The 21,728-nt window shown below is 44.4% G+C and overlaps 1 protein-coding gene across 2 annotated transcripts in view; it reads right to left on the reverse strand.

Annotated features, from left to right (window-relative positions):
- RAF1 (Raf-1 proto-oncogene, serine/threonine kinase) overlaps positions 1-2,989 on the reverse strand; it is an 86,474-nt gene extending 83,485 nt beyond the window's left edge. The window contains exon 1 of one of the 2 annotated variants that reach the window (XM_037802325.1): positions 2,666-2,989. The gene's annotated coding sequence lies outside the window, so the exon portion shown is untranslated. The remainder of the gene's footprint in view (positions 1-2,665) is intronic. The other variant, XM_037802324.1, reaches the window with a different exon arrangement.
- Between the last annotated feature and the right edge of the window lie 18,739 nt (positions 2,990-21,728).

Raw genomic sequence — 21,728 nt, forward strand, 5'->3', positions numbered from 1 at the left:
AAACAGTAAATTGAAGTTATTAATTGTATTTCTCATTTCATAAATAAGCTTCTAGAAAGTCAAATTTAACGCATAAGAAGTATGAAGCTGTTTTTTAATCTTCAGAGCAAACCACCTACTTTGGATTTCACAAATAGCATGTTTTAAACTAAAAGCAACTAGATTCACAGCAACTCTAAGGTACTTGATGTGTAACCATTCTTTTTTTTTTTTTTTTTTTTTAACAGTAATATTTTAATATTCTTTCATCAGTTGTAACAAAGGTAATACACCAATGCCAAGTGTCAACATTGTGGGTGGGGGAGCATATGGGAACACTATTTTTTTTTTTCTTTTTTTCTTTTTTTTTTTTTTTAACTTTCCCTTCTTTTTTAAATCAACTGTATGAAAAAAAAAGTTAAAAAGAAAACAAACATACAATAAAAGAACATTTCAAAGAGACCATAACAAGGGAGTAAGAAAAAGACAACTAACCTAAGATAACTGCTTATAACCATTCTTTATTTCATCTTTTAGATACTTTTTGTCATAAATGACAGGCTTAATGAGCGTTTCACTTAAGTTTTCTTTCTGTTGAACTAAATCCCATAAAATACATTCAAATATTTCATTCAAGCATTCTACTTTGAAGAGAGTTTTTTTCAACTATTAAAGAGAATTTAAGACTACAATTTATAATCACAAACACCACATACCTAATAGATACACTTTCAGAATAGAAACAGTAACAGGTTTATACTCTCAAGTATCCAATATTCAACTGGGTCAAATGTTTCTGTTGCATTTTAAACAACTTAGCCCTTGAAATGATAAGAGTGAAAGCAAGCCAAAATATTCAATGTTCTTCAGTGACATATAATCACAAACCTTTAACAAAGATTTAGGAAACTGTCAGCTGAAGTCTGTTAATATCTTAATAACAACTTGAGCTTAAGCGTTAATCACAATAATACAGCTATTTTAGGAAATTTATGTTCATAAAGCTTCAGATTTTATAACAGAATTGGAACCAGGAGAATCTATCCAGAGAAACATTTTACAATATAAAACACATTTATTAAGCTAAAACTAGTCATTTGCATTCTACACTTTTTTTCGATGTTATATATAATCTGCCCATTTCTATATGACTGGTAACATGGTTTATATTGTAAAACAGCCACTTAAAACTGAAAATTAGCAGTGTACTACATTTAAAAAGTCAACATTTTTGTAAACAAGCATAACTTGAGAAAAATGTTTTGCAAAACTCTCTAGGAATATGAGCTCAGTCCATTCAGCACTGTATAAATGCAAGACATTTTACCTAAAACATTTATCAAAAAATGTTCTTCACTGGGTTTAACAAAGCAAATACTTTCAATTACTATTAACTTCAAAATCATGAAGAGAGGGGAGAGAAACGAGTTTTCCATAATAAAGAAAAAGCTACACCTGTTTAGACGAATCCAAATGAAATCAATTAAATCATCACTACCTTCAACAAAGAAAGACCCTTCCCAATCTAGCAACTTTTCTTTTGGAGCCTCAACTCTCACCAATTTCCTCCCTGCAGACTATTTGCTCCTCCCCAAACTCATCCCAACTCCTGCAGCTTCTATGCCCATCAGTCCCTCAAAACTAGAGGGCAAACGTCCCCTCAGATGTACAAGCTTCCTCAACTCCCCCAGGCAAAACTAGGTGTTTTAAGTTCCAACAGCACTCGGAAAGCCAAACCTTAACCGACAGCGCTTTGTTTTCACGTCTCGGGAGGACAACGAAGAGTCGACTCCCTCCACTCAGCCAACAGAGGGTCAGGAAAGCAGCAATGCCAACTAAATGCGCACGGAATTCTTTCTCTACTTAGACTGCGTGACCCCCTTGAACCCAGTCGCATCTCAAGAAGACAAACGAGATCCTATCCTTCCCACCAAAGAACGAATACCAGAGGGCACACCCAGAGCCCTAGAAAAAGAACAATGAATGAACACAGCCGCCTAGCCTCACACGACGTCCAAACTCCTCTCCCTGGGCATCGACTTGCTCTGCAGAGTCCCTGCAGCTGCAGAACAGAACCGTCCTGGCGGCTCTCGGTTTACACAAAAGACAGCCCTGGTTCTCCATTCCAAAGCATCCCGGGGCCAAGCCTAGTCTAAGCAACCCAAACCTTTCATTAATAACCCACAGAGTCCTGAAACCAAGGCGAGGCCCTTAAGTCTTTGTGCTGAGGCACTGACCCATTTCCTTCTCTCTTCCCCGATTCCTCTAGTCTTCCCTAAAAGGGTGTCACTTGTGAAGGCACCTAAGAGAAGATGAAAGCACGGGTCCCCCACTCCGCGGCCAGAGAGAAAAAGGAATAAGCCCGTCTGAGTGACAACGATGCGGCGAAGCTCTGGGTGGATTTTCCCATGGCCAAAATATAAGGAATGTGAACTGGGCACAGCGGTGGCACTGGCACGTTTCCCCGACACACAAGGAAATCTGAGTGTGGATGTGGGAACTCGGCTCGCCGGCCATGACACCGGGCCCCGGGCCCCCCGCCCGCCCAGCGCCACCCGGGGTGACAGGGGCCTGGCCCCGGCCCTCCACGGGCAGCTGCGGGCCCGCTCCGTCAGCGCCGCCCAGGCCAGGAAGCCGAGAAACCCGGCCTCGCTCCCCGGTTCCAGGACCCGGCCCAACCGCCTACCTGAGGGAGCCGGGCCGCCTCGGTGTCCCGTGGTCCGGCGGCAGCGTCTCCTCCGCTCCTCCTCCCCGCGGTGGGTGAGGGAGCGGGAGGCGCTCACATTCGGCGCGTCCCCAGCCCGGGGGACGGGGCCCCGGGCAGACCCCGCATCGTCCCACTCACGCTCCGCGCCTCAGGGCACACGCCCCAAAGCCCGGCCAACTGGCCCGCTGTGGGACCCGAGGAGAGCGGTAGAGACGCCTTCCCGCCTCAAGCTCGTTCTCGTCTTACTCCCGCCATCTAAGATGGCGGCCCTAGCGCCCGAGATGAGGAGACTCTCGGACTGCCGGAGCAAGCAAGCCTCCTGTTCGGTGCTCCTCCTCGCGACCTGCGGGGCCACAGGCTCTGCTTCGCGCAAGCCCGCCTGGCGGCCGACTTCGAGCTTTGAATCGGGCATCGATCGCTCTGGCCTGAATTCAAGCCCCGCCTTCTAGGGGAGGGGCGTGGCCCTGCGCTCTCCGCCTCCGCCGCCATTTCGGAACGGTTGAGGGAGGACGCCTGGGGTTTGGCTGCTGGTGGGGCCCGTAAGGCCTGGGTGGGGAAGGAAAGCAGCCCAGCCGAGACTTGCGGACCTGCCAGCATCTCGAGGCCCACAGATGACCACAAGTACTCGAGGACGCAGCCCACAAAGGACAGCGTTCAGCTATACACGTTCCCTAAACAGTCGTATACATCTGATGCCGAAACATGGCTCCGCCCCGTAACTGGTTGTGTGGGAAAATTTCTAAACCTTTCTGAGCCTCAGTTTCCTCACCTGTAAATTGGAGGTTCAAACCCATCCCCCCAGCAAGTCCCATCAGATTGACAAAAAGTTAAACGACTGACAACGTGCAGTTTGGTGCAAAGTATATGCACACCTGTCACGTACCTTCATACGCGCTGGCAGGAGTGGATATTGGGAGTGCAATTTGGGATTATCTGTTAACATTTTAAATGCGTATGCCCGTGCTGCCGGCATTTCCACTTATGGGCGCTAATTCTAGAGAATTATGTACCCACACGCATAAAATGGCATGTGAGATGATGTTTATGGCCATATTGTTTGGATTAGAGAAACAATAGAAAAATGTGGGTTAAATAGGAAACGGGTTAAATGATGCCACACCCACAGTATGGAATATCACCCATCTATTTTTAAAAAATGAGCTAAATCTATGTACTGATCAAAACAAAACCCCTCCAAGACATTAAGTTAAAAAAAAATCTTACTTATGCAAATACACTTATACAAAGCTACTTAACACTGCTACATTGTCCATTTAAATATTGACAGCCTATTATGTACCATATTGTTTTAGGTATTGGGGAATAAACAATAATCAAAATCCCTGCCTTCCAGAGATGGGAGGGAAAAATGTGTAAATAATAAATTCAAGGAGGAATATGTGCACTACAAGGAAAAACTAAGCAAGGTCAGGAGCTAATGACAGGAACATGTGGAGCTACATGAAAATAAATGCTGGGGAAAGACTGAAAGGCATGGAAGATAGAGGGAACAGGGAAGGGGAATTTTCTTTTCCAGTAGGAATAATAACAATAACTCCTACCTCATAGGATTAAATAAGATAAAGTGTGGAGAGCATTTAGCACAGAGCTAGAGGGTTGAGACTTCAGTATCTGTAGCTAGCCTACCTAGGTTCAAATTTGGACTCTGCCACTTCCTGATCTGTGACTTGGAGAAGTCACTTAAACCTCTCAGGTCCTCAGTATCCTCATCTATAATGAAAACTTGATAGTACCCACCTCTTCAGAGTTGCAAAGATTTACTGAATTTAAGTCGTAAAGCACTTAGAATAGGGCCTAGCCTGAAGTAATAAAAATTATAGGCGCCATCTCTTAACATCATCATCATCATCATCGTCCTCATCAGGTGAAGCAGAACTGCAGAGCCACACCTGGCTAATTTCCAGGCCATTCCTTCCTTTATACGCCCCCAGCTGGTATTTGCTAAGTACTTTACAGCTAAGAAGCTCAAGAAACCCGTGCCCTGTTCAAACCTCACAGCTGACCTAAGGATGGCTCCTCCATTTTTCAGATGAGGGACTAGAGACTCAGAAAGTTTAGTGACTCAAGCCAGGTCACCCAGCACAGAATCAGAGCTTCATCTGACTCCTAGATCAGTCCTTCCCACCACCCCGAATTGGAAAGCCTGTGGGGGAGATCAGACTTTTCCCTAGCTCCCCCTAGCTTCCCCTAGGGAGCTCCCATCCCCTATCATGGAGAAAGTGACTCCAGGGCCTCCCACCCCTTGTGTTGATTCCCCTCAGCCCTGTCAGTTCAGCAAGCAACTGAGCACATCTTTTCTCTAGCTGCCTGCAGGATGATAAAGGTCATTTGAACAAGGGCTTCTACGGCATGGAAGGTTGGGAGGCTCCACCCTGTTCTTCTCTTCAGAGGTCTCAATGCACCTGGTAACAGGGATTGCAAACTCAAGTACCTACAGGTACCAGGCAGGTGAAGTGAATGAGTAAAAGTGGGCCTGGGGTGGGGGACTGTGGCCCATTGGTGATTCACATCCCATCTAAAAGGGGGCAGCCACCACTCAACCACCATAATGGTTACCAAAGAGGGCTGCAGCCCAATGCTGGTGGTTCTTAGGGTTTTCTTCTTTTAAGCCATAAACCAGACTTGTATTTATTTATTCATTCTACAAATATTTATTGAGCACTTACTATTTCAGGGTACTATCCTAGGTGCTTGGACACATCATTAAACATAACAGACAGAGGTCCCTGCCCTGGAGGAACTTACATTCTAGACAGAGGAGACAGATTTAAAAAAAAAAAGCAATAATTATAATAAATAAGTAAAATATGTAATTTGAGGATATGTGCTTTGGAAAAAAATAAAGCTGGGTAAGAGGAACTGCGAGGGGGGGCAGGTTGCAATATAAAACAGGGCAGTCAGGGTAGGACTCACTGAGAAGGTGATATTTGGGCAAAGACTTGAAGGAGGGAGCCATGGAGATACCTGGGGGAAGGCAATCCAGGCAGAGAGAAGAGTCAGTGCTTGGAGTAGCAAGGAGGCCAGTGTGGTTGGAGTGGGCCTAGTGGGGAGTGAGAGGTAGGAGATGAGGTCAGAGGGTCGGGAGGGCTTTGTAGACCATTGGAAGAACTTTGGTTTCTCCTCTGAGCAATATGGGGGCCACGGGGCTTGGCTTTTTAAGTTAAGCTACCTATGTGTGGCTGCTGTGTTGAGCTCAGACTATAGGAAAGCAAGAGTGGAAGCAGGGAAACCAGTAATGAAGTATCAAAAAGTCCAGGCAAGAAGTGGTCACAGTGGCTCGGACCAGAAGAGTTGGTGGAGATGGTGGGACATGGTTGGATGCTAGCTGTGTTCTGAAGGTTGAGCCAATGAAGGTTGATTCTCCGATGGCTTGGACATGGGGCACAGTGCGGGGAGGGAGAAAGGAGGGGTAAGAAAAACAGAGGAGTCATGGGTTTTATGTAACAACAAACAAACAAAAAATACTGTATCGGCCGAACAAAAAACATGCCCAGGGACAAGATTCAGCAATTGAGCCTCCACTTCGCCAGCTCTGCTCTAACACATGAGATTAAAGAAAAAAAAAAAAAAAGTCCTTGACTTCGTTCGGCGCTCCATTTCCCAAAATTAATTTGATTGTCCAATATCTATTAACCTCCTCCGGAAGAAAGAACGAACTCACCTGGAGTAGTACGGCATCCTGGAGTCTCGCCCTCAGTGGGACCTAGAGACCTAGACGTGGGCATCACCTAGGGATGAAGGAGGGGCTCCAGCCTGGGCTGCTGATCTCTAGATCTCTGCGAGACTTCAGAGAAAGGTGCTGTGAGGGTGGGGAAGGAGCACGTTGAGTTGGGCTGCAGGCGGGGCACAGCATCCCCAATAGCAGAAGGCACAGCCACTGGCCTCAGGGGTTGGGAATAATGGGGGTAAGGGAAGGAAGAAGGCTGGGGTAACCACCTATCCCTAATTGGGCTCACCTTCCTCAATGATCCAAATTCAAAGGACTCCAGGAAAAACTAGCCGCCTCTTGGACCAGGCACTTTGCAAGCAGTGATGTGCACAACGGATCACCCAGGCATCTTGTTAAAATGCAGATTCTGAATCAGGAGGTCTGGGGTGGAGAAGAGCCCAGGGCTGCAGAAGAGTCTGATCTGAGGTTACACTTGGAGAAGCAATGCTCTCTCCACTCCAGGGCTGAGTTTGAGACCTAGGAGTAGACAAGAAGGAACGGTCTCTGGCAGGCAGATTTCCACAGGAAAGGGTGGCAACAGGTCAAATTACCTGTGTGTGGGTGTTGACAGCTCATTGTGGGGTGTGTATCTAGTTTATCCACCTCCACCAAACACTTCTCAGAGGACATGAGCAGGCTTAGAACACAGCCTGGCATGGAGGAGGGCTCAGTCAATATTCAGAGAAGGAATGAATGCATTTACCATCATAAGATTCTGTCTCTTCAATTAGCCTCCATCGTCCTACATGTAACAAGTCCTCCTCTCCCTCTCTAGAATAATAGCTGACATATTTATAGAGCCCTATGCTTCATACCAGACACTACACACTTTACATATATTATTAACACATTTAAACCTCATAACAGCGCGATGAAGTAGGTAACCATTATTATCTCCATTTGTACATGAGGAAACTGAAGCTCAGAGAGGTTAAGCCACTTGCTGAAGGAACACAGCAAGTAAGTGGAGGACCTGAAATTTGAACCCGGGCTGTCTGGTTTTACTATACTTAACTATGCTGCCTCTTGGCAGCTGCTACTTTTGCCCACTTTCCTTCTCTCCCCTCTTCTTTGGGCAACAGCCCCTCAATTTTCCTTTAGGGATCACCCTTTGCCCACATAGCATTCAGAGTGGCTGCCACCACCTCCCTCAGCCCCTCCCCTACCCCTGGCTCCAGGATTGCAGAGCTGGCCCAAGCCTGGGCAATCAGTCACAGCAACTGGTCTGAGGATGGGGGTGTCACCAAGTCCAAGCCAAGGAAAACCACACTCTGATGGATCATCTTGCACCCTGCTGGGCATGTGTCCCCTACCTTGGAGATCTCTGGTTTGGTGGTAGGTGAGGTCAGAGAGAGATCAAGAGTTATTAGGAAAGTACTCAGAAAAGGAATGGTGGGAAGGAATGAGCCAGAAATGGTTTGAATGGGCACACGATGATCTCAGTTCATACAGAGGAGAGGAAAAAAAAAAAAAAAAGGAGGTATCCCAGGTTGGGGAAGGGTATTGGGGAAAGATGAAGATGGAAAGTTAACTGGGTGTTAGAATGTTCTACTTCTTCATCTGGTCACATGGGGGTGTGTGTGTGTGTATAAATTGGTCATGTTGTACACTTAAGATATGTGTACTTTTCTACACATTTGTTACCCCTAAATAAAAAAAATTCTTTTGAAAGGTGGACAGAAAAGCCTTTAAGCCTGGCTGAAAGTGTGCATTTGTCAGACGATGGAGAGAAAAACTTAAGTAACAGCTACCATTTATGAAGCATTTCACGTATCAGGCATTTTACACAATCTCCAATACATACCCCAACTCCAAAAGGCCTGATTTTCAGGTGTGGAGATCTTTAAAGAGGTAAGTAACTAATCCAAGGACTAATCCAACCTAGCAAGCGGTGGAGCTGGGATTTGGACCTGTTCACTTGAGCATTTCCCATTCAGTCGATAAAGATATCTGCAGGGCCTGTATATGACAGGAGCATATACAGGCCCTGAGCAGTGATTGAGCCAAGGCCTCTGTTGTCAAGAGGAATTCAAGGTCTAGCAGGGAGACAAGCAGCAAATGAGTAAACCAATGGATCAACATAATTAGGATAATTAGGTCAACAAAGGGAACCACCAGGGAGTAACAGAACTCAGCCTTTAGATTTAGTAGCCCAGGAGGGCCTCTTGGGAGGGGACCTTTACGATGAGCACTGAAGGATGAGACAGTGCAGGGAACAGCATTCTAGGCAGGTGGATCAGCACGTGCAAGGGCTGGGAGCAGGAAAGGAGCAGGTTGGTGTGGCCAGAGCTCAGGGAGCCAGGCAGGAGGGAGATGACGCTAGCTCTGTGGGAAGAGGACAAAGAATGGAGTCAAATTCAATCTGGACTCCCACGTCTGTGGCCTTTCCATGCCATCCTGCCTCTCAGGCAAGTTTAATTTCAGTCACAGATGAGTTTGAGATGTGGGCCAGGCCCGGGCTGGGCATTGGGAGCTACAGAGTCATATAAACAAACAGCTACCCCACCAGCCCATACTAATGCGCTCTAATGGAAGGCCGTGGGAGGGCACCCAGAGAGGGAGGGAGGACGGGCTCTGCCAGAGAGGATCAGGGACACCACCACAGAGGCAACATTTCAGCTGAGTCTTAAAGGATGATGAGTTGGAATTTTCCAGACAGAGCAGGAAGGGAAGGCAAGGCAGGAGGTGGGAACGAGAAAAGCCACGGCATAGAGGTGTAACTTACGAGTGATGTTTGAGAGACAGCCCACAGTTCCTTGGGGTTGGGAGTCATGTCCCTGGGGCAGAGAGCAGGTAGAGAATGGAAGAGGGGTGATCTGGAGGGGCAAAAGATGTCTGGTCGAGGGTCGAACCCCTCAAGCCATAATGGGGCAACTCTGTAATGGGGGTGAGTTGGGGGGTGGGGCTTGCAGCTGGGGTGCAACCACAAGACCTGCTGTGGTGTCATATGTAGGAAAGCCAAGTGCAGTCATTGAGGAAACCAGATAAAAATTAAAACCTGGGCTCTCCCATAAATTATTTGTGGGCACATAACTTGGGACAATCTCTAGGGAAGTCAGTTTGGCAATATCAAAGTTATAAAGCATACACCTTTTGTCCCATTGATTCCCCTTCTGGGAATGCATCCTACAAACACATCTGTAAACGTGTGAAATGACATATGTCCAAGGTCATTCTTTGCTGCATTGTTGGTAATTTAAAAAAAGGAATGTCGTGCAGCTATAAGAAAGAACAGTGAACTCTCTATGTACTGAGATGGAAACATGTCCAAGAAATACTGTTGAATAAAAAAATAAAAAGAACCAAGAGGCAAAGGAGTATGAAAAGAATGTTACTTTTGTAAAAATGGAAGAAATATTTGCTTGAAAAGACTTCTTGTAAATCTGGAGGGTACACAAGATGAAACTAACAGTGATGGCAGTTTATGGGGAAGGTGGGAACTGGGTAGATGGAGAACGGGAGTGGGAAAAATGGTTTTTTACCGCCTAATTTTTATGATTTTTAATTTTTGAAACATGTGATTTTGTTACTCAAAACTTTAAATTTCTACAGAGTTATCTACTATCCTGCTTCTAGGTATACATCCAAAAGAACTGAAAACAGGGACTTGAACAGATATTTCACACTGATGTTCACAGCAGCATTACTCCCAATTGCCAAAAGATGGAAGCCACCCAAGTGCCCATCAATCAATGAAGGGATAAACAAAATGTGGTATATACATATGATGGAAGATTATTCAGCATTAAAAAGGAATGAATATTGATTGTATACTTTGGATGGATTATTTGGTGTGTGAATGTATCTCAATAAAATTGCATTAAAAATAAAAAAAGGAATGAAGTCCTGATGCATGTGACAACATGGGTGAAGCTTGAAGACATTATGCTGAGTGAAATAAGCCAGACAAAAGGATAAGCATTATATGATCTCACATACATGATGTAATTCAAATATGCAAATTCAGAGTCAGCAATTAGAATGCAGGTTATCAGGTTCTGGGGTGGGGTGGAGAATGGGGAGTTAATGGGTACAGAGTTTCTGAGCTGATGAAAAAGTTTTGGTCATGGATGGTGGTGATGGTAGCACAGCATCGTGAAGATAATTAACAGCACTGAACTGCATACTTGAAAGTAGCTAAAATGGGAAATTTTATGTTGCATATATGTTACCACGATAAAAATTTAAACTAAACTAAACGAAAACAACTGTAAATAATAATAACAACAACAACAAACCCTGAGGTCAAATTAAATTGTCAAAACTAGAAATGAAGATTGGTGAATAATAATTGATGGAGCAAAGTCAACAGTTCTTTTCCACAGCTCCCCTACCCTTTCCATCCACCCTTCGTTCACACACCCCCTTACCCCCAACCCAACATGGGCCTTACCAGGACACTAACCACCTTCTGAGATTCTGCCCTGCCTGACCAGTCTCTCCACACTTCCCAATACCACAGCCCCTTCCACTCCAGCTCCTGAGCTGTGGAATCCTAGGAGAGAAGGCGCCATCACTAAGAAAGCCCCCGCTTACAGCGGTTGATACTGTCCCCCTGCTTCTAGGGCATGGCCAAGGTGTCACCCCCACTCCCCATCCCCAAACACTTTCCCACCACCTGTGAGGCTCACCTCCGGACCCTCCCTCAACAAGAACCCAGGCTCCTTTTCACTGTCCCCTTTCCGCCATATTCCTTCTTGAGCAGCTTCTAAGGAGAACACATACTTTCTCCTTGATAAACCTGGTTTCTCTTCTCTCCTCAGCACTGAGGAATGGGCATGGGCTCTGGAGTCTGACAGGTCTGAGCTCAGTCCCAGCTCTGCCCCTTACCACTGTGATTCCTTGTCCTTCTCTCAAGTAACATAGGACTCAGGACACTTGCCTTCAGGAGTTGTTGGATTAAATGAAACAAGAATGTGCAGGCCCTGGCAAAAAATAGGTGCTCAATGAGTGCTACTCCTCTACTCTGCCCCTCCCCAAAATCTCTCCCTGACTTACTGCTTAAATAAAGCCTGCTCCATCTCAAAGGAGAAAAACACCAGCACCCCAAATGTGACTTTACCCCTTCCAGTTCCACTTAGTTCTTTCTTCCCTTCAAGGGCCAAATTCATCCAAAATGTTCTAGAACTCAGGCTCTATTTTCCCACCTATCCCTCTCCTAAATGCTTACCATCTGCCTTCCATGGCCATCCCAGAGTGGCTCTCCTTCCCAGAAAAACTGTCCTCTACAGCCACCCAATCAAGTCCCAGGAGGGTTTCCTGGGCCCCAGTTCCTTTATGATAGAGGGTATCCTCCTCCTGCTGAAATTCCGCCCACCCTTGCCTCTACGACTTTCTCCTATTCCACCGGCCGCTCTGATCCCTTCTGTCCCAGCATATGGCTCTGCTTCTCCTCCTCAATACCCTTGCAGGGCTGCAAAACACAGAGCACCCTGGTCAGGTGGCTCAAGTCTTCCCTCACCTGGAAACGCCCCGCTTTAAATCCTAGCTCAAGGATCACATCTCCATGGAGCCTCCTCTGCAATGGTAACCTCCAGTGACCTGCCCTTCCTCTGAAATTTCCTACATCTCCTGCTTCAACCCACTCTTCATCACATTATCCTGTCTTGGCCTCTCATTGCTTCAACTAGCAGAAAAAGAACAAGCTTTGGAATCAGACTTGGAATTTCCAGCTCCTTATCTGATAAGCTGTGTGACTCTGGGCCAGGCCAAAGAGCTAATACACCTGTCGGAGAATCACTCTGGGTTCTTATCTGTGAAATGGGAATTAGAATGCCCATCTCAGAGGGCTTTGTAAGGTTAAGGTCCTTATTTCAGGCATCTTGCCCTGGGTTGGTGAGAAGCAGGGTGGACTTTATACGTGTGTGAATAGCATAGTCACACCAGGCTGCACTCAGGAGGACCCCATGCTTGGGGTTTCATGCTCTGTGGCCCCCTTCTTGAAATTCTTGGTAATTTTATCTTTGTGTTTTGTGGGGACAATGGAGCAATGACCCTCGTGTCTTGGAGCCTCAGCTCACAAACGAGGTGCCTCCTCCCCCACCTCCCGGACTCGCAAGGACAGGTTCTCCGCTGCCAGCTCTGGTGCTTTCTGGCACCCCAGGCTCCTGTCCAGCCTCCTCCTCTAGGCCCTCACCCAGCTCCACGGGGAAGGTCCAGGAAGGTCAGAGTCAGCCGTGCTGCATATGCGCCCTGATGGGGCAGTATCACGGCACATTTGCAGAACACAGAGCATATTTGGTGGGATGGGTGCACCCCTGATCCCAGTACCAAGCCCAGCCTGGCACAGACGTTGCAGTCCCATGAGGGTCACCCGTGCCCCGTGAGTTGGGAAGGTGGACCCTTGGGAAGGGGAGAGACAGCGCCAGTCTCAGATCTGGTAGGAGAGGAAACGTGGCAGAAAGTGGGCACACCATGCCAAGTCCAGGGGGTGCAGGGATGGGGTCCCGGGGCCCTGCGAGGATCCCCGCGCCCAGGAAAGCCCAACATTAAAGAACAAATACAAAACACCATGACATAACAGAGAGAGAGAAAAAGGAAAAGGTTTTACATTTCTGCACCTTTAACGACACTTTTTCCAGCTTTTAGAAAAAAAAGACCTACATTTTTATTTTACCCTGGGCCCCACAAATTATGTTGCTGACCCTAAGTGACAGGCCAGGAGGGCCATATGGCCTGGAAGGGTCTTAACCTTGGCTGTTCTCCCAAAACAAGGTTATAAAGGTACACCAATGAGAATAAAAGCAGAAACCACTCATTATTCAATTTTAAAACATAAGCCTTATTCACCAGATCATACATAGTATCTTCTGTAGACTGTTTCTCCAGTGATCTATTGTGTAACAAATCACCCCGAATTTTAGAGATGTAGAACAGCAACCATTTTATTAGGCTCCGAGATTCTGGAGGTCAGGAATTCAGGCCAGGCATAGCGGGGATGTTTAGTCTCTGCCCCCACAGTGTCTGAGGCCTCAGCTCTAATGACTCAGATGGCTGGAGGTGACTTGAATGCTAGGCAGTGGAACAGCTGGGACCGAGGATCCACGTCAAAGATGGTTTCCTCGCACCCAAGTCTGCTTCCTGCACTGGGATGGCTGGAAGGCTGGGCTTAGAGCTCCTCCCCAGCCTTATGAGCCAGGTGGCCCCAGGGTGGTCAGAATTCTTACCTGGTGGCTCAGAGCTCCAGCAGAATAATGCAGCAGCTGCAGTCTTGTATGACCTATTCACCCAGCGTCACTTCCACTGTACTCTCCTGGTTGAAGCAGTCACGGGCCTGCTCAGATTCAAGGCGAGAGAACACAGGCTCCACTTCTTGATGGGGGAGTGGCAAGGTCACATTACAGAGATTCATTTGGGATGGAAGATCTTGCTGCAGCACTGTCTTTGCAAAGTACAGTCAGCCACAGATATGAATTAAATTTTAAAATAAATCCTGCAAATATCTTCTAAATAGTATTGTTACTTTGCATTATATTTGTATGAGGGATTATGAATGTTAAAAACATTAATTGCTTACCTATAAGCTGTTGAAAGACATCATCACCATTTTTAAATATCTATTTTGGCATTCTTACATTTAAAAAAAAGTTGCTGTAATTGTTACCACAATAACAATTTTATATATGAGGAGCTTCAAAACATGGAAGTGGCTTCAGGACTTTCTCTGGGCCTCTCTCTAGGATAAGGGACTTGCTATTTATTTCTGTTATATTCTACCACCCCAGATGCCTTAGCACGTAGCACTGAGCAAGCATACTGTTGGTGCTTAATGGACACTTATTTCACTATTAGTTAAGACAAAAAGAGACACTGTGGCTCCAGCCTTGAGACAAGTCCTAAAGAAACAAAGCTTATTGGATGACTAAATCTGTAATTTCAGGTTATTTCATGGTCACCACTGTCCAGAGTCTAAAATTGGTAGTTTCCTTTATTGGCAGGGGTCAACTAATGCCAATGGGAGAATAAAGCTATAAAATTGCCAGATAAATCAGGGCCAAAGGTGTGCCTGTGCTGCTTTCTTTTGTTTAAATCATATGGACAATCGTCTCTGTTCTCCAGTTCACTCTCCATTTCTACAGTTCAGTTGATTTCAATGAACATTTACTGTGCCACTTTGAAGCTGTTATGGACTCCAGAAGAGCCATGATCTTTTAATCCAATCTTGTAGGTGGAACGTTTTGATTGAATGTTCCTGTGGAGATGTCACCCACCCAACTGTGGGTGACATTCGGGGTGGGTCTTGATTAGTTTACTGGAGTCCTTTAAGAGAGGTCATGGAGAGAAGGAGCTCAGAGAAGCTGAGAAAGACATTTTGGAGAGAGCTAACATAGGCAATCCAGAGTTTGCCCCTGGGAAAAGCTAAGAGCCAACACGGACCTAGACACTTGGAGATGAAGACAGAAAGACATTTGGAGATGCTAAGCTAACATATAAAGCCCCGAGTTTGCCCCAGAGAATCTAAGAGAGAACCCCAAGATGCTTAGAGAGAAACACCCTGGGAGAACAAGCAAGGATGCACAGGAGCTGAGAGAGGGGAGCTAGCAGAGACAGAAGTCCAGAGACATTTTGGAGAAAGCCATTTTCTTTTTTTTTAAACTCAATTTTATTGAGATATATTCACATACCATACAACCATCCAAAGTGTACAATCAGTTGTTCACAGTACCCTTATATACTTGTGCATTCATCACCACAATCAATTTTTGAACATTTTCATTACCACAAAAAAATAATTAAGAATAAAAATTAAAGTTAAAAAGAACACCCAAAACATCCCACCCCCCCTCCATCCCTCCCTATTATTCATTTACTTTTTGTCCCTATTTTTCCACACAGGATAAAGGGAGTGTGAGCCACAAGGTTTTCACAATCACACGGTCACACAGTGTAAGCTACATAGTTATGCAATTGTCTTCAAGAATCAAGGCTACTGAATTACAGTTCAACAGTTTCAGGTATTTCCTTCTAGCTATTCCAATACACTAAAAACTAAAAAGGGATATCTACATAACACGTAAGAATAACCTCCAGAATGACCTCTCAACTCTATTTGATATCTTTCAGTCACTGAAACTTTATTTTGTTTCATTTCTCTTCCCCCTTTTGGCTAAGAAGGCTTTCAATGGAGAAAGCCATTTTGAAACCAGAACCCAGGAGCAAAGGACCAGCAGACAAGCCATGTGCCTTCCCAGCTGACAGAGGTGTTCTGGACGCCATCGGTCTTTCTTCAGTGAAGGATCCTCTTGTTGATGCCCTAGGACTGTAAATTTGTAACCTAATAAATCCCATTTATAAAAGCCAACCCATTTCTGGTATTTGGCATAGGCAGCATTAGCAAATCGGAACATTTACTAAGCCTCTTCTGCAACGTGGGAGCCAGGTACTGAGTGAGATACGAGGACGTTGAGATGCCCAGCCTGGTCCCTCAAGGGACTCACTGTGCAGTGAAGGAGAGAACAAATCAATTACAGCCCCATGCAAGGAACTCAGAGTTGCACAGTGTTACACAGAGGGGGCATGCTTGGAGAAGTGGGCAGGGAGGACCTCCCAGAAGAGGTGTCCGTGCAGGAATTAAGTTCCACAAAATGGAGTTCTTCATATGAAGGAGAAAGGGAGGGAGGGGCAGAAGGAAGAGGGCAAGTAAAGACAAACACAGAGGCAGGAAATAGCCTGGTTTGTGTGGTAGCCAGCCTCCAAAATGGCTTCCAATGGTTCCCACCTCCTGATATTCATGCCTGTGTGAATTCCCTGCCTCGTTGTGCAGGGTTATTCTTCATGACCAATATTATATGGCAGAAGTGATAACATTACTTCTGAGACTAGGACACAAAAGATAGTGTACAAAGCTGTTAGATGAAAGAAAGAAGAAGGAAGGAAGGGAGGGAGGAGAAAAGAATAGACCTTACCTAAAGTTAAAACAAACAAACAAACAAAAAAACCACTGTGTAGCTTCTGTTTCTTTCTCTCTTTTGGATCATTTGCTCTGAGGGAAGACTTGTCCTGAGCAGCCCTATGGAGAGGCCCACACGATGAGGAACCGAGGTCTCTAGTCAAGTTAGGGAGGAAATGAGGTCCCCAGACAACAGCCATGTGAGTGGGCCTGGAAGTAAATTCTCAAGCCCCTCAAGCTTTCAGATGACTGCAGTACCAGTTGACATTTTGACTGCAACCTCAAGAGGGACCCTGAGTGAGAACCACCCAGCTAAGCCACTCCTGGATTCCTGACCCTCAGAAACTGTGTGAGATAATACATGTTTGTTACTTTAAGCTGCTAAGGTTTGGGGTGATTTGTTATGCAGCAATAGATAAACAATACAGTGTGTGCACACAAGGAAAGTAGTTTGGTTTGGTTGAGTGCCAAAGTTTGGTGAATGCATGGTGTGATGGTTTGAAGCTGTTCTGTACCCCAGAAAATCATGTTCTCAAAAAGTTAATCCATTTCTGTGGGTGTGGACCCATTGTAAGTAGGATCATTGGTGAGTGGGGCCTTAAATTAAGATGTGACCTTTCTCATTCAGGGTGGGTCTTAATCCTCTCCCTGGAGTCCTTTATAAGAGGATAAAAGTCAGAGAGAAAGACACAGAAGCTGAGAGAGAAAGCCACAGAAACAGAGAGGAAGCCACTGAAGCCAGAAGCTGGAAGCAATGAAACCTGAAAGAGAAGTGAGAGACCAGTAGACTCCACCATGTGCCTTGCCATCTGACATGGGCATCCAGGAAAGCTGGCAGCCTGTCTTCAGGAAGAGGTATCATCTTGATGATGCCTTGATATGGACATTTTCACAGCCTCAGAACTGTAAGCTTGTAAACTAATAAATCCCCATTGTAAAAGCCAATTTCTGGTATATTGCCTTTTGGCAGCTTTAGCAAACTAAAACACATAGCTCATTGGAAGGGGCAGGGAAGCATTTGATCTGCCTTCCACTGGCCCGATGCCTTACTTGAATGCTTTCCCTTCTTCTCATAACAAAAGTTTGGGCTTCCAGCATTCCCCAAGTCTCAGCCTATCTATTTGTTTTTCATTGATTTTATTGAGATATATTCACATACCATGCAGTCATACAAAACAAAGCATACATTCAGTTGTTTACAGTACCAATATAGTTGTGCATTCATCACCAAAATTAATTGTTGACATTTTCATTACCACACACACAAAAATAATAAGAATAAAAATTACAGTGAAAAAGAGCAATTAAAGTAAAAAAACCACTGGTGCCTTTTTTTCTTTTGTTTTGTTTCCTTCTCCCATTTTTCTACTCATCCATCCATAAACTAGACAAAGGGGAGTGTGGTCCATATAGCTTTCCCAATCATATTGTCACCCCTCATAAGCTACATTTTTATACATTCGTCTTCAAGATTCATGGGTTCTGGGTTGTAGTTTGATAGTTTCAGGTATTTACTGCTAGCTATTCCAATTCATTAGAACCTAAAAAGGGTTGTCTATATTGTGTGTAACAGTGCCCACCAGAGTGACCTCTTGGCTCCTTTTGGAATCTCTCTGCCACTGAAGCTTATTTCATTTCCTTTCACATCCCCCTTTTGGTCAAGAAGATGTTCTCCATCTCATGATGCCAGGTCTAGATTCCTCCCCGGGAGTCATATTCCACGTTGCCAGGGAGATTCACTCCCCTAGGTGTCAGATTCCACATAGTGGGGAGGGCAGTGATTTCACCTGCCAAGTTCAGCACACCTATTTTGAACAAGACTCTCTCCCTAGTAAAATGGAACATGTAACAAGCCTGGCCAATCAAAGTAATAGGAATGGAGCATGTGACTCACAGCTGGCCAATCAAAGCAGGCACCCCCCCCCCCCCCCCCGTCACTGTCCTTGGTTCGGGGATGAACACATGACTCAAATGGATCCAATCAAAGTGAAACTCAAGATTTTTGTGGCAGCTCCCAAATAAGTCTTCTGGGCTTTTCCACTTGACTTGAACCTGGTGGGAAGTAATGCTGGATCTGCCTCAGCTACCTTTACATAATGAGAGGTGTGCCTGGAGTTCACAGAGCCTGATACAGAGCCCTGCTGGGTGCTGCTGACATCTGTTGAGCATCAAATGCATGTTTCAGTTCCATGCAACATTACGCTCCCCTTTTTGGGCTTAAAAACATTTGAGTTCGTTTTTCCAACACTCTTGACAGAGTTCTAATAGATACTCCAGTGTTTACCTGTTGATTTCCTCTCTGGCAATATTAACATATAATCAAGGCCATCTTCTTCTTCTAAAGAGAGTTCTCTCAGCACATGAGTACATCACTTCCAGAGGAGAATGTCTTTGAATGGAGGGTGAGTTCCAAGCCCTAAGGACCAACTGAGGTGAAGGTCTGCCCAGCACCTATTAGCCTTCCTGGCTCCTGAAGATTCACAGCGTTTGGTGTTGAAGAAGCCAGTTGGCCACCGTCACCAGGCTAGGTTCTGCATTTGTAGGACTTTGGTATTATTATCATTAGCAATAGTTGTATCCCTCACAAGTAGACATTGGTCCTATAACTTTAAGTGAGAAAGAACCAAGGAGCTTTGCTTGTTCAGCAGCTGGGAATAGGATCCTCTGATATTCAGCTTAAATTTTTGCCTCTTCACTTAACTCTCTACAAGGAAAAGTCTTAGAAATGATACAAGATTAAAGTCAACCTTAGACATTTCCGATACCAGAATTAACCTATTTGTAAAACCCTTTACTCAGCATGAAATACAGTTTCCACATTTAAAATTCTGGAGGTTGCTTCCTCTTAGCTCATTTTCTCATGATGATTCTGGACATCTGTTGTTTTATCCTCCTCCTCACATGCACCTTCTAGTAGTTTTGGTGTCCTGTCAACACTTGCTCTACCAAGATAGTCAGTGTTTTCTTTCAGAAACAATTTCAGAAACCAATGACAAAGCAAGCTGGTTGGTCACATAAAAGAGAAAGGAGATTAATAATAACAACAGTGGTTAACAGTTAATCGAGTGCCAACTGTGTGTCAGGCAGAGTGCTGAGTTCTTGATTGTAAATCATATGATTAATTCTCATTAACAATCCTTGATATTATTATCCCATTTTAGATGAGGGAACTGAGGCAAGGACACACAACGGGCCAATGGGTAAGCTTTCGATCCAAGATCAACTCCAACACCTTCCATTTAAAAAAATTACTATTTATCTTGATAAAATTTTAAAGGTGAACATTTGCAAGGATGGTACAAGGAACTCTCCTATGTAGAACCTGCACTTCTAGTCATTACATTATTATTAGTTCAGTAAATAAATAGGCACTTAAACATAATAAGTAGCTAATCTTAATTGACAAAATACCGGTGTACTCAAAATGAAACCCCATCTTGGCCGAAAGCCCCAAAGATGAAAAGGGTAATGAAATGTGTCTAAAATTTTCTGCACAATTCTTACTCATGTCTGCATCTGTCTTTCCTGAGGTTTACTTACGGGGGTAAATAGATGCAAAAAAGCTCAGAGCTTAGGGAAATTTTAGAGACATTTCAGTGCGACCCCTCCCCCTTTTGACAGATGGGTGAACCGACCTTGGGAGAGGCAGAGGGGCCCTGCCTCCCAAACAGCCAATGGAAGTTGAGACCCCAGAGGCTTCAAAATCCGATCAACTTGGATTGAAACCAGCTCTGTCCCTTACAAGCTGTGTGATCTTGGACAGGGCCTAACCTCTCAACTACTTGGTTCCCTTATCTGTAAATGGAGCGATTCAGGTTCCTCATTAAGCTTTTGGGAGAATTAAATGAGATAAGATATGTGAAGATCTTGCTATCTACTAGAGATACAATAAATGTTCTTTTTCCCTACCTTTTTCAAATAGTTGTTACTAACCCTCAGATTATTTCTGTAGGATAGTGTCCCAGAAGTAGAAATGCTGGATCAACTGGTATGAACATTTTTATGGCCCTTGATATATATTACCAAATTGCCTTCCAAAGGGCTACTGCTTTAGTTTCCCAGCTGCGAAAGCAAATACTATACAATGGGTTGGCTTACCAACAGGAATTTATAGGCTCATGGTTTCAGAGGCTAGAAGACTTGCTTCCTCAGCTGGTCAGTTATCTTCTGGCTGGCCAATAATCTTTGGAGTTCCTTGGTTTTTCCATCACATGGTAATGGCAGCCTCTTCTGGTTTCTGGCTTCTCTCTCTGTGGCCTCCTCTATAAGGCCTCCAGAAACAGGATTAAGCCCCTTCTTGATTGAATTGAGCCACACCTCAACTAAAGGAACCTCATCATAAAATCCTGTTTACAAATGGGTTCACACCCACTGGAAGGGATTAAGAACATGTTTTTTCTGGGGTACAAAACTCCAAGCCATCACAGCTACTGATTTAACTGCCACCAGGGACATCTGAGAGTGCCAGTGTTACATCCTTGCCAGCCCAGAGTATGATGATTTAATTTTTTTCTGTTGGTTATTAGAAAAAAGGAAAGTACTTTTTTCACCATTTAAAATTGTATCTCTGATTAATCATAGCGGGTGTTGAATATTTTCCATGTATATGTTTCCTGTTTTCTGATTTATCTGTTTTTGACCTTTAACCATTTATCTAAATTGGGGTGTTGGCTTTGTTATAGTTGTTGTTTTATCAGTGTGTATAAAGAAATTAACTTATCATTTGTATTTGCTGCAAATGTTTAGTCCTAATCTTTTACCTTTTTATCTTGAGGCTGTTTTGTTTCCTTTTTAGTGATTTTGTTGTTATATCTGTTTTTATTGTTAGGGTGGTTTGGGAAGGTTTTAAGCCAAAGTTTTCCATCTGTATTTTGATGTTTTTTAAAAATAATTCTTCCTATGGCTTTTAAGATGTCACCTACAGAGTTTAGATAATTTTGAGGAACTACATCAAGGGCAAATTTTCCTATTAAAATTGGAACCAGGGAGAACTGGACAGAAGTGATCCCATAATCAGTGTGGAAATGCTAAGGTATAGAAAGGAATGGGACACTAGGTAGCAACTGGGAAAAAAAGGGGAAAAAAATCTTGATCTCTACTTTGCACCTTAAACCCAAATAAAAATCCAAATGAATGAAAGATTTAAATGTAAACAAAGCCATAGAAGTACTAAAGGAAAACATGTGGGAAAAAAAGTTTAAAAATTATAATAATTGCAGTACAGGGAGACATCTCAATGCATGATGCAGACGCCATTAAAAAAAAGACTAATAATAATTCAACCACATCAAAGTTAATTTAATGCATGGTAATAAATACCTTGAACAAAATCAAAAGTCAAATGTCAAAATGGAACAAAATATTTGCAGTTCAATCTACAAATGAAGGACTGGTTTCCCTAATATAAAAAGAGCTCCAAAACC

The sequence above is a fragment of the Choloepus didactylus genome, chromosome 1 (assembly GCF_015220235.1).
Source record: "Choloepus didactylus isolate mChoDid1 chromosome 1, mChoDid1.pri, whole genome shotgun sequence".
NCBI classification, from domain to species: domain Eukaryota; kingdom Metazoa; phylum Chordata; class Mammalia; order Pilosa; family Megalonychidae; genus Choloepus; species Choloepus didactylus.